This window comes from Zeugodacus cucurbitae, chromosome 4 (assembly GCF_028554725.1).
Source record: "Zeugodacus cucurbitae isolate PBARC_wt_2022May chromosome 4, idZeuCucr1.2, whole genome shotgun sequence".
Lineage (NCBI taxonomy): Eukaryota > Metazoa > Arthropoda > Insecta > Diptera > Tephritidae > Zeugodacus > Zeugodacus cucurbitae.
The window spans coordinates 8,674,934-8,688,245 of record NC_071669.1 but is presented as its reverse complement, the minus strand read 5'-3'; the positions used below and the strand labels follow the sequence as shown (position 1 = coordinate 8,688,245).

Sequence of the window (13,312 nt, the reverse complement as noted above, 5' to 3'; positions counted from 1 at the left end):
CGCATTTTATTGATATATTTTTATTAAGATATCACACAATTTGACCCAATTTGAAAATCCTATAATTAGGTATATCAGAACTAGGAGAAGTTATGATCCGATTTTAACCATTTCTGGTACAGAGATACACTATTAGAAGAAAAATATTTCCTCTGAATTAAATTAATATATCTGAGAGATTTTCGGTGAAAAATTAATAGTCCGATTTCGACAAATTCAGATTTTCACAAGTGACGCCACAGATCATATACAGTATATCTGTAAAGTTTTACGCCCATTTTCAATTTTGTAAAAAAAATCTGAGTGCAGCTTCCTTCTGCAATTTCTTCTGTAAATATATATATATATATATATATAACCCTAAATCTAACTCGTTTAGTTTTATGACTTACAAACAACCGTTAAGTGAACAAAACTATAATACTCTCTTAGCCACCTTTGTTGCGAGAGTATAACAGCTGAGCGATTATCGAGTAGCCGGCAATGCCAAAATGGCTGTGCGAAAACGCTATTAGCCAAAATTCAGACTGCGATTGATTTAGTTGCTGCGTTTTGTTAAAGATGTTTATTCGACTGTTCCACAAGCAATAATTCTCAACCAGTTTATAGATTCTTTCATGATCTTTACATTTCTCACATATATGTAATGTGCATTACTCAAGGATGCTCAAACATTAGAAAAATATAGGAACTAGTAATAATTAATTTAGTGGAAGTAATAAAGGCAAACAAATAATCATAAAGTTAGTTGGAAAGTGTTCTGTGAGATTTTCAACTACACCGTCATTCCATATATTTAGGATAAGGTCATGTAGTTCATGGAGCATTTTTATTTCTTCAGCAGAATTCGTTAATCAATATTAAGGAATGCAGTCGTAACAGGGTGAAAGTCGTAAAAATGACATTGTGTCCACAAAGGTTTCTCATTATAAAATAAAACTGATATTTGGAGCTCTAAATGTTGTTAACTTCGATTTTTTGAGAAATGCCTGAAGCCTAACAAATCGTATCAATCTTTGAAATTGTTGATGGGCTTGTAACCAATAATGAAAAAATTACAAAATTTCGGTTCATCACTTTTCTTAGAGCATCAACAGCAGAAAATGTAACTTAGTACCAATCACTATTAACTGGCTTCTCTAAGATAACGTTAATTTTGATGAGCTAGTCTCAGGCTCTCCACTGAGTTAACCTTTCTAAAGACCGAAATGAGTGTAGCAATAAGATATTTCCTGACTTTACTAAAATCCAGTCTGAATCATATCTACTTTTTCAGATTTTTTCCTCGGGATTGCCAAATCTCAGTTAGTGAGCAGAATTTTAACCTTAAGACAGAAAAAGATACTAAATTAAAACAATCTATATTGATTATCTTGCTATATTGAAAGGAAGTAAGGAAAAAAGGAAAGGAATAAGATAACCGTTTTAGTAATATTTTCTTAGTAAATCCTTAGTGAACTGGTATTGACAATTACGAAAATATCTATAAATCTGGAAGTTCTTATAAATCCGGTAGATGGCGCTAGGTTCAAGTTTATTTTAAAAATAGTTTAATGAGTCTTGGAAGCATTTGACAAAGACATATTTCTTAATTTACCGAGTGGGTATTAGACAGCATACCGTCCCCTGGTTCTACAGTCAACCAGGCAACACAAGCGAGTGTTATTATTATTATAACTCATTTCAAAATGAGGAAAATATATTTTAAATATATAAGCTCTTAATTCACGCTCTTGTACGCTGAGAACACGCAACAAGCAATCGAAACGAAATGAGAGCAACAAGAGAACAATTAGGGAGTAATTTTTCTTTGTTTTTATTGCTGGTAATTAAACCGCTATACCATATGTTAGAAATCTACATTTGAATGCGTGAACCCTAACAAGTCGCTACTACACATAAGAGCAGTGTGTCTGCCACAAAAATTGGTATTTGAATTCCGACAGCGTTAATTGCTTTTTTAATTAATTCCGACATTTGCGATTATTTCGATGCAAAGTTTTAGTGGGTGACACATGCACAATGCTACTAAATACAAATACGCCGACTTACAAGCACATAGAAATATTTGTAGGTTATGTATTACATATATAGATACAGGTATATGACACCTAACACATATCGCAGCAGTGAGCTCATTTAACTAAATATGAAACCAAGAGTAAACACACACATACCCACAATTATGCGACTGCCAAGCGACAATGTAATATGTAAATTTATATGCAGACTAGAGGCATTCAAACTAGGTTACCTTTATACGTCTACACATTTATGCCTAGTATTTGATGGGTGAGAAAATCAAATTTCCGAAATACATTAAATGTGCAAGTTTTTTACGGCCGACTCATGCCAACATAGTGCTTGTGTGAACATAAAATTAATGCAACGCACACACGCAGACACACACTCTCGCATAGCGACACACTTAACATAACGTCGATGGCGCTGATAGCGTTTTTAACGCCTTTAAGATGCCTAATTTAAATTACATGGAAAATATATTGTATAAAGTACGACATTTTGGTAAAATTTTGCCGCAAGTCTTGAAAAGCTAATGGTAAAAGCATTTAAGACTGCGCTGGCACAATGAGCAGTGGATGTGGCGCCACAAACTAGGTTAAGCGCTATACGCAAGTACTAAGTACTTGAGACTAGTTGTTGTTGTTACACGTATATGAATGGTGATTAGTAGCGAGAAGCTGTACAACAAGGGTGGTGTGTAGAGTTTCACGCATCTAAGCGCTTTCCCGAATACTCGTATGTTTGTGTGCCTGCCTGTGTTAACACGCATGCTTTTCGAACACTGCATAAGTTCAGCGTCAAAAATCGTAGCTGCTTTCTGCGTTTGCACGTACCTTAAGTGCTAGTAGACGCGCGCTAATGAAAGTACTTTACGCTTACTTAGATAAGTCTGATGAGCGTTCAACGCATAAATGCTTCACACACACCATGAAAGTTTGGCTTAATTAAGGTTTTTTGTTGCTTTCAATGAAAAGCTGAGAGTTGCTTGTGTTGGGGCTCTAATTATATTTGACGACATTTATGTTCGAATGAGTGCTATGAAAATGTACATACATATATATTTAACAGATAACGAATAGGTAAGTGTGTCTTATCAGTCGGATTTTACATATCTGTAATGATGTGTGATATTGGATAGGCTTTAGCATCATAATAAAGTAAGTATTTTTAATTTGATCTCAACAGGAACTTCTTCTCAGTATACGTATGTATAATCATATTCTGTATTTGATGAGCTATTCTACGAACTGCATGTCATTTCAGTCATTTAGGAATTATGTAGAAGTATTTAGGATATTGTGTAGTAAAAATCAAGAACATGAGGAAGTAATTTACATTTTTTACATTAACAGAGGAATTTTGAGTTATCATTTAACTCAACATTTCTCTGTTAATATGATATTCTTTAACTTTACGATGCATATAACAGTTAAGACCAAATTTTCTCTTTGAATCCATGATATGGAACTTAACAGTGCTAATGGTATTCTTGGTTAACATTGCTCTGTTAATTCGCCATTTTGCATCATAAGAGAGCTAACAGAATTTTTGGTTAAAATTTCGCTGTTAATTCATATTTACGGAACTTAACAGTGGACACAATATTTTATGCGGAATTTCTCTGTTAATATGATAACAATTATAATTCCTGTACTATTTTCTTTCTTAGCCAAAATTTCTTTATAAATCTGGGAATTTATAACATAACAGTGCCAACAAAATTAGCTAACATTTCTCTGTTAATTCCTGATTATGTAACTTAACTGTTCTAACATATTTTTGACTAAAATTTCACTAGTAATTCAGGTTTATGGAACTTAACAGTGGACACGATATTTTATCCGGAATTTCTCTGTTAAAATGATCTTCTTTAACTGTTTGCTTTCTTGGCCAACATTTCTTTGTAAATCGGGGAATCTATAACATAACAGTGGCAATAGAGTTTCGGTCAACATTTTTCTGTTAATTCGTGATTATGTAACTTGACGGTAATAATTGAAATTTTGGCTAACAATTCTCTGTTAAAATGTGATTCTGTAACTCAACAGTGCATACGATATTTTGGCTAAAGTTTTTATGTTAATATGATATTCCTTGACTTTGCAGCGTAAATTATCTTTTTGGAAATTGCTCGTAAATCTGTGGATCTGTAACTTAAGGGGTAACATGGGTTTTGTCGGGTAAGAAAAGGCCTAATTTCAATAATATTTTTCTTTGAAAATTATTGATTTATTTCAAACTTTTTTCTATCTTATAGATACATATTTAAAGGAGAATTTCTGAAATTAAAAAAAAATTAATTAAAACTGCTCCATTGTGACGTAATTTCCGGTGACCCCACGGAAAAAAGATCATTTAAAATGCAAAAACAAAAATAAGTGTTTTAGTTAAGACCATAAACTCGTGCTTGAACGAAGAAAAGACAAAAGAAGAAAAAAAAGAAAATTTGGCAGACATTTTTCAAAAAAAAAATCGATCAAATTTACTTGACATTTTGTTTATTATACTCTCAAAACAAAAGTTGCTAAGAGAGTATTATAGTTTTGTTCACATAGTGGTTGCTTGTAAGTATTAAAACTAAACGAGTTAGATATAGGGTTATATATTTTAAAAATGATCATGGTAACGAGACGAGTCAAAATCCGAATGTCTGTCTGTCCGTCCGTCCGTCCGTGCAACGGATAACTTGAGTAAAAATTGAGATATCTTAATGAAACTTGGAACACATGTTCCTTGGGACCGTGAGAGGGTTGCTTTCGAAAATCGGACCACTGCCACGCTCACAATTAAGCGTTATAACGAGGTTAGCGCTATAACTAGGTTGCTAGAAAATATTCTTGATAGGTTGCAGAAATTAATAAGCCAAAAACATCGATTTTATGAACCCATGTAAACCCTTTAGAGAACCAACTGAATCTTGGCTAACATTTCTCTGTTAAAATGCGATTCTCTAAATTAACAGTACATCGAATTTTAGTTAACATTTTATCATTTTTACATGGAACTTTAGCCTACCAGTAACTAACAGCATTGAAGGAAAGCATTTCTCTATTAAAATGTGATTCTGTACAGACTTCTATTATATAACCTTAAAAACGACTAATAAACGTCAGAATTAAAGAAAATATGTTGACCGAGATATATTTTATCTAATTATACAACAGGTATTGTACTTTATTATCTTTCTACATAAAATTTTAGTATCCTATCAAAGGGTATTATCATATACCCACATACTAGCCAATATTTTCAATTAACATTGTCAAGGGTCGTGCACATATCAATCCAAATTTCAATATCTTGTTTTTAATGAAATCGCATGATTTGATGAAAGACTTGAGGTTAGAAACTTTAATATGTAAATCACAGGCGGCTACAACCCGGTTGTCTTTCAAAAATGAAAACGCTTTATATTCAAAAATGTATCAGCATTTCTGATTACAGAGCCAAAAATATGATTTACCAAAAATATTTCCATTTTCTACCATTCGCTCTGTGCCCAAACTCCAAACACGCTTATTGTTCCAAATAAACCCACTTCGCACAATATTATTTATGCCGGTTGTGCATTGATTCATATTCCTGTGATTTAGTATTGTGCGCTGTATTAATACCACGATTAAGCTGGATTTTCACAATAGAATATAAATTGAATTAGTTATTCCCAAAGCATAATTAAACCCAAATGACAAGCACTTAATGCTATGCACTGAATATTAATTGAAATGGGCACTGAAATGCAAATTATCTGTTAATTAAATTTATGTTACCGCTGCTTAATTACAAATTTTAACATATAAAACAATGTGCAACAACAATTTAAATTGTTGTGGTTTTGGAGAGATTTACTAAAATTTATACAATAAACTTAATTGGAAATGGTTCAACAAATTTTAAGCATGACACCATGGCGTATGCGTAACATTTTTTGGTATTTGATTATTTTGCATGGATTTTTGTGCTGTGAACTAAATAATTAATTAGTAAATGTTAATTTTATATAAATAAAATCAAATTTAATACAATTATTACACTGAATGAATCTATTTTCCGACATACATATGTGACTACAACAAGTCAAATATATATAAATATCAAACTACACAGGTCAGGTAGGACTTTTTGGTAGGAAGCTTTGACTATATAAGACATTTAAGCGCCAACAATTCATAATTGTGATATTGCAAGAAGCTTTGTAGCAATAATCAATTTTATTTTCTTCTAATAGAAAGCATGTAATCGGAAACAAGTGCTTAAAAACATTGACCTGGCTACTTCACATTAAATCTGTCCCTTTTAAGCAACTATTGCAGTAAAATACTTAACCAAAAATATATATACAACATTGTTATCAAATATTTACTACAAACCCAAAGAAATTGAAATTAAGTTTGTGACAAATGTTGTTCAAATTTGTTGCGGATACGAATGTGGACCGACAACATAAGATATTTATTTATGTTGAAGTGTTATTACTCACTCAATATAGTATGTAAACACTGTATGTGGAGCACACGCAAGCAATTAAATTGACAGATTGTGTAAATAACAATAAGTGGAAAATGTCTATGCGTAACTGCAAATGGGTAACAGTAAATAATTGGAAATACCCAGTAAAGATTTTGTGATAAATAAGGAGACTGCAAAATTATATTATGTTTAAGAACTTAAAAAACGTTTTCGAAAAAAAATAAAAAAATGAAATATCCTATATTATTAATCATTAAAAGACTCAAGTCATAAATAATCAATTTCGACATTTTTGTGTAAATAATAATCCGCCTAAAGGTAGGCAACGATTTTTTAAAAGTTTGTTGCTATCATGTATATTCAAAATAGCACACATATTTGCAGAAATATTGAAAATGTGTTATAAATGAGACCAACTCAATTAAAATAAGTAAGGAAGGGCTAAGTTCGGGTGTAACCGAACATTTTATACTCTCGCAATTTATTTATTTAACTTTATTAATATTATATAATACACAATTTGACCCACATATTCGTCATATATATTGTATAAAGTCCATTGAAAGTTGGAAACCCTAATATTAGGTTAGAAGCATCGAGGTCCTCATGTTCGATTAATCGGGCCTTGAAAACCTATGGTCCGATTTCGGCGATTTTTAGAATGGGGCTGTCACACTATAAAGGTAGTATTTGTGCAAAGTTCTGCATCGATATTTTCACTAGTGCTTACTTTATATATTGTAAAGTTAACAATTCAGATCGTCTTCAAAGTTCTGGTATATAGGAAGTAGGCGTGGTTGTGAAGCGATTTGGCCTATTTTCACAACATATCATTGGGATGTAAGGAAACTATTACAAACCAAGTTTGGCACTTTATGTGTTTTCGGTTTTCGCCATTTTGTGGGCGTGGCAGTGGTCCGATTTTGCTCATTTTCGAAAGCAACCTTCCTATGGTGCCAAGAAATAAGTGTGAAAAGTTTCATCAAGATATCTTAATTTTTACTCAAGTTACAGCTTGCACAGCCGGACGGACGGACGGACGGACAGACAGACATTCGGATTTGAACTCCACTCTTCACCCTGATCACTTTGGTATATATAACCCTATATCTAACTCGTTTAGTTTTGGGTGTTACAAACAACCGTTATGTGAACAAAACTATAATACTCTCTAGCAACTTTGTTGCGAGAGTATAAAAAGCATTAAAGCCTTGAAAACAGCTTGAAGGGTTACATGGGTTTCGTGGTATCAAAAAATCGACTTTTGGCTTATTAATTTCTACAACATCTCAAGAATATTATCCTAATTTTCAGTTTTCGATCCGAATTTTTCACAGGTGTACAAGTTACAATTTACTCGTGTTTGGACGAAAGATTTTTTTCAATTTCCACTATTTAAAAAAGAATTAAATGGCAAGCAAATTGTACCGAAATTTTTTTTCGGAAAAATGTCTGCCAAAATTGCAAAATTACAAATTTTACATATTTTTTGTCTTTCTTGCGGTCAAGCACGAGCTTATGATCTTAACTAAAACACTTATTTTTGTGTTTTCACTTTGGATGATCTTGTCAGGAGTTATATTGACAACGCGGATGCACCTAAGAACTCATCCTTTTTTTTGAAATTTTCAGAAATTATTCTTTAAATATGTATCTATAAGACAAAAAAAAGTTTGAATTAAATAAATATATTTTTTTACATTACAAAAAAATATAGAAAATTTAACCGAAACCTATGTAACCTCTTAATGGTCCGGATCAGTTCATTCATTCCATCTTAAAGCAAATTTATTTTGGAATAGTTTCTTCAATTAAACGATTTGTGGGAGAAAAAATTCATTAGAAACCTAGAAACGAGGTTATATTAATTAGTGTGTATTAAATATGCGCCCAAATGTAGGCAATGATTTTTTAAAAATTACAGTTTTATTATACGCATTGCATACATTTAGGATAAGAGACACTTCAACAGGTGAACTAAAAATCAGATTTTATTACTAGAGTATTTTAAAAATGCTGGTAAGCCTAGGCTAATATTTTCTAAAATAATTTTATAATATTTTTAAAAATAAAATTAACTTTGATTCAATAATATATTTAAAACGGGAAAATTTCAATGAAATCTTCATTTTAAGATTAAATTCCAGACGAAAGCAATTTATTAGCCTTTATAAATTTCCTTTCAATTGCGAGTTGGGATTCCGCTATTATATAGTATTTCTCTGGGTTTGAACGTAAGTTGCTCATTTCTTGTTTATTTAGTGTGGACAAACGCCTTCAAGTGTGCTTACTATTTATGTACAAATTGTATATACATAATTGTAACAACATATATGGGTAAATTGTTAACATACATACATACATCACTTATACATATATACATACACACTTACATACTTCTATACAAATGTACACACATCAACTCATACAATTTATACGCAACCAAATTGGAACTCAGTCGTATACAAGGTCGTTTGCGACCATGTGAATTATGCAATGTGATTAAGCCAAAGCTCTCGGACAACAGCAACAATAAAGAGAGGATATGCATAATTTATACCGCCAGCCAAGAACTGCAAAAAAGAATTACGAAATCAGCCCGAAATCAACTGGTTTAATGCGAAGTCCTCGGGCGTTGATGAACCACATGCTTTGAGGTCGCATACAACTATTATTTATATGTTCTCTTACTTGTTAGCCTTGCTAGTTCAGCTTACTCAATTTATAAATCATAAGAATTTCAAGTTGGTATGTGTAACGGGAGTAAGAAATTATCCACACGACCGCAAATGGTAGTAAAACTGTCAAAAGTTCAAACAAATAAAAGCGGAAATTAACTGCTTGATATTGCGTAATTGTTAAGCGAGTGGTGGAGAGAGTAAAATACACTACATACGAAGGTCAAAAATATGTGTATATGCAATAGTCTCATATGTGTGTTAATGTACACTTAGCAATTACTCAATTCCTTAGGGATTGAGACGCGTTTTGGTTCAAGTTCACCCACACGCGCTTAGCTGGCAATTACGATTTTTGTTGTTACTATTTTTTTATTTTTTTTTTTTATTTGTGTAATATACTCACTTCCATGCGCTTTTTGGCAAACGACCTCAACCGCTTCCGCTGCCACACGCGCTCTGCTGTTGTCTCGCGGTTGTCTGTAGCGCTGCAGAACTCATGAGCTCTACGCTGATTTCAATCTTCGTCGGTTAGCGCGCCTGCACATAAACACAGTCACATATCTCTGTTCCGCACATGCTCATGCTGGCCCGTTAAAACCAGTAAAACCTCAATCTCCGTTTCCTTGAGGACCCATTTCGTCGAGGATGTGGCATGACAAATGCCAAATGCCCACTCATTCACAATGACTTTCTCACACTTATATCATTGTTGTTTTATTGCCAAGTTGTACTGTTGTTATTGTAAGCATCGCACACTTTCCTCAAATCAACTTCTGTGGTAGGTCAGTGTTATGTCGGTGTACTGCTATTTGACCTGCAGGCATGCGGCATCGGTCACATATAACTCATACATACTATATACAATTTTTTTCTAAGTTTTTTCCTCTGCGTTTGTGTATTTTCAATTTAAAACTTCAAAGCAACTGGCAATTTCCGTCGACTCTCAGTGGGATTAAATTCTTGTGAAAAGTTTCAGCCAAATTTTCTTTTCATTATAAGATAACAGTGCTATTTATTTGACAATCAAAAAAGCCAAGGAATGAAGGCGTAACACGTACTTGTTAACAGGCTCAACGGAAGAGCAGAAGCGAAATATTCTTTGGAAATAAATTTAAAGAATGAACTTTAATTTAAAGCCAAAGAAAAGTTCAAATAATCAAATAGAGTACTTTTTGTTCGACATTAGAGACTTGTAGTAAACTTAAAAATGTTATCAAATTTCATTCATGCATTTGAAAACCAATTTCAGTTAAATCTCTTAGGTGAAGCACTCACTGATTAGACCAATATTTATTCAAATCTTCCAATTACTTTTTATAAGTCTGAGATGGTCCATAGTTTCAGTAGTAATTTATTTTATATTATTTCATTCAAAAAGTCCCCATGCGGTATTTCAGGTTCGTATTAGAGCCTGTTCCCTTAAAGAAAGCTCCCTGTGACGTCTATTCTACGTTCGTGTTTCAAAATAATCGGATCTGCCGGCATAGTCCTTGACACTCAACATAAATATATTCTAAGGAGTTCTCAAGAGATGTGGAGACCAGGTGTTATCTTTCTTAGACTATCGCTGTCAATTCGAAGCAAAATATGTTTAACCCTTTAATGTTCTAGGCATCAACAAGCTGTTGTTTCTTGCTAAGTGTTTTGTCACATTAGTGTGCCTTCTCGGTAACAAATGTCTGAGGAAAACTGTATTGAACTAGGAAAATGTTATCGATACTGTACGGGGTTCAAATGGACCGTTCTGGTCCAATTTGAAAGCTGAGTGGAATGGATGTATGGATCTCATCCCTCGTCAGAACACCAAACATAGTTATTCTCAAGAACACCAAATTCATAAATCAAATTTGTATTTAATATATAGTCAATTGGCACTTCGTTTTTATAGCTTATATAGCTTTTTATTCTACTTCTTTGACACCATAACCGTAGGTCGATCTGGAACGAAAACAGAAAACTTCGCCAGCTGCTTTTATACTTTGCGAAGTCACGCCAGTTGCACATCCCAAGTCCAGACAGGTCCCTATGCACCTAAGCCTTCAATTGGATGCGTGGGAGTCCTTGTTTGGTGTTCACCCATGGGACTCGAACCGACTCGAATCTTTCCATACATAAAATTCATGCCACATCATCACATTCATGGCCTCGTTGGATATTGGATGCGCTTAACTATTTCCATAAGATATATAACTATATCCGTAAGATCTGTGGGTCCGTTCGTGTCAGCGAGGAGTACCGAAGAAGGTCATGGTTCCATATTCCTCGGTACTCCTCGTTCACGCGAACATATCCAAAGATCTTACAATTCTCTCGAATGCTCCAAGCATTACCTTATCTCGGGTTCCCATCGTCGACGTTACTGAGCCCTACAATAGCTATGATTTATGAGAGAGGGTAGATCCCTTTTACCTGCCGATAACAAAGTAGCATCTGTTGGCAAGAGTTTGCCCTCCAGGCTTAGATAGTTGGTGGCATTTATTCTGGATCTATTATCAGTACAAAATATAGTCTTTAGTAAAAGTTTAATTATCTTAGTGATATATTTGATGAATCTGTAGTTGGGGTAATGCTGTTCAAGTCGGAAACAGATTAGATGGATACTTTTTATATCAGATTTTTCTAGAACTAAAATTATTTCAATTGTTCGTTTAAACTTGATTTTTTTTAGTATTGAGGATGGGTTTCATCTGTAAATCAATTCTTAGTAGGAGAGTTGGAGAATGTGTGATATATAAGGTACTTTCTTCAGACATTTGTTGGAACAAGGAAATGTGTACAACAAAATCAATCAAGACCCAAGAAACCCTGGGAGACTCCTATACATGGGAGCCCCCTATACATGAAAAATGGAATATCCGAACAGCTCTCTTTAAGAACAAATTAAGAACACTTAATGATAATCGAGGAAGTACTCGAAAAAGTGGATGCTTCTGTCGAATTGTGTAGGCAATTATTTAAAAAGAAAGTATTAACCTGGATAAGGAATGACTATGTAAAGGATAGAATGAAATTAGAGAAGAAAATGTTGAAATATGAGAGTTTCAGATCAAAATCATTGTTAATACATTCAAATTCATTGATTTATCCAAAAACAAATATGAATAAAATAAAACAATAAACCAGATATTTTGACTTGCGCTATTATACAGCTAAAATAAATATTATTTATTACTTCGTGCTGAAGAAATTATCAAAATAATATTTATGAATGAACCAAACAATTTAATTTGCCTGTACCAAAAAGTCTATATATTTTCCATATATTTACCTAACATTCCTCGCTAGTGCCACAGCTGGCTTGTTAAACTGCTGATATGCGCTTTCCTAGTCACTAAATAACGCGTCGCCCACATTATTTTGAAATGGCGAACCAAACAAAAAAAGGAAAATAAACATATTTTTACAACGCTGGAAAGTAATAAAATATGACTGTGTATTTAAGCGGCAACCTGCGGCATTTACGAGCAGTTGGTTAAACTTTTATTTTCAAATATTTTTAATATACTATATGTATTTTTGTTTAATATTCTATAATTCACATGCTATGAGAGTAGTTTTTCAATTTGCCGCAAATTGGCTGTGAGCCAACAAACATGTTGCGGGAATCTGCTTAAGCGAAATTTGCTGAGCAAATAAACTGTGAAGCGTTTTGAAAAAAATTAAAAAAAATAATAAAATGTTGTTGCTGCACTATATATAGCATTTAATATATAATACTATGTATGACATAAAAACGTCAGCGCTTATATGTATATTATTTTCAAATATTACTCATACGCGGCGTACGACTATTTATTGCTCTTTTAGCCAAGTTTACATGCAATAAACGTGTTCATATACATTTCATATATAAACAAACATATATATTAAACCAATAACTCATGCTAAATTTATTTGATTTTATTTTTATATTTTGGTATGCTTTTTTTTCAAAACAAAAACTAATAAGCATGCAAATGCACGTTTTTGTGTCTGAGGTATATATTTTACCAAATACATATGTATGTGGCAACACATGCTGCACCCAATAGAGTTACAGCTGACAATATGTGACTTTTTAATATGCATATATAATCTTTTTCTGCTACTACTACTTCCTACGCTACTTTACATATTCGTAGACGTCTTCACTAAGC

The 13,312-nt window shown here is 32.9% G+C and overlaps 1 long non-coding RNA gene across 1 annotated transcript in view; it reads right to left on the bottom strand.

Moving 5' to 3' along the window:
* Positions 1 to 13,312, bottom strand: part of LOC128921459 (uncharacterized) — a 63,869-nt gene that overhangs the window by 7,646 nt on the left and 42,911 nt on the right. The window lies entirely within an intron of this gene.